This window comes from Magnolia sinica, chromosome 11, assembly GCF_029962835.1.
Source record: "Magnolia sinica isolate HGM2019 chromosome 11, MsV1, whole genome shotgun sequence".
NCBI classification, from domain to species: domain Eukaryota; kingdom Viridiplantae; phylum Streptophyta; class Magnoliopsida; order Magnoliales; family Magnoliaceae; genus Magnolia; species Magnolia sinica.
The window spans coordinates 35,606,533-35,607,507 of record NC_080583.1 but is presented as its reverse complement, the minus strand read 5'-3'; the positions used below and the strand labels follow the sequence as shown (position 1 = coordinate 35,607,507).

The window sequence follows — 975 nt, the reverse complement described above, 5'->3', positions numbered from 1 at the left end:
ACAAATATCATAAGCAACTTCTGCGGCCTTTTTGGGTTCTGCCTTCTTAAGTTCTATGGCCTCGACTTCCGCGGCCTTTTCGGGTTCTACCTTCTTAAGTTCTATGGCCTTGACTTTTCTTGTGAGTTTGGCTATTCTTGCATTTACATCATCTTCCTCTTTTAAAACTTAAATTCCTCCCCTTTACTTTGATTGAGTAGGCTTAAAGTGGTAGTTCTTGAGGAGGTATCCCATGATCGCGCGTTTTCAGTGAGTTTATCGAAATAATCTCATGCATTATTGGCTTCCTTGTTCATGAATTCCCTATTACACATCATCTTCATAAATTGGCGCATGGATGACGTCAACCTTCATAAAAGAAACTTGTTATCCGCCATGTTTCATGGCCACGTTGTGGACATGAATTTATGAGATCCTTAAATCGCTCCCAGCATTAGAAGGTCTCATCTTCTTTTTGCGTAAAATTCATGATTGCTTTCCTTAAGGTATTCATTTTGTGATACGGGAAGAACTTTTTAAGGAACTCCCTTGTCATCTTAGCCCATGTGTCAATGGACCATGGTCATAAAGAATGTAAGCACGATTAACCTTTTCTTTCAAAGAGAAAGGAAATAATTTCAGTCTTTCTGTGTCCTTAAACACATTTGGAAAGTGTAATGTAGATATTATCTCATCAAACTCTTTCACATGCAAGTATGGACTTTCAAATTCTAGTCCATAAAACTTAGGAAGGAGTTGAATCACCCCCGGTTTAACATCCACTATTCTTGCATTCAATGGGAATATCATGCAGGAAGGTGTACACACCCTCGTCGGTTGTAAATAATCACGTAGAGTACGAGGCGAGGTGCATGATGCGCCTCATTCTCATCCTGGGCGTCTTCAACTGGGTGTTGAGGTTGATGTGTAGCCATAACTTTTATTGACTCAGAGGATCTTAAGTGGTGTCTAATCCGATGATGGATAAACAACCTT

At 39.8% G+C, this 975-nt stretch overlaps 1 non-coding gene across 1 annotated transcript; it reads left to right on the top strand.

The window, feature by feature from the left end:
• The first annotated feature begins 383 nt into the window (after positions 1-383).
• On the top strand, positions 384-488 carry LOC131219768 (small nucleolar RNA R71). The gene has a single exon (XR_009158412.1). It is a non-coding gene; the product is annotated as a small nucleolar RNA R71 (small nucleolar RNA).
• Positions 489-975: the final 487 nt, after the last annotated feature.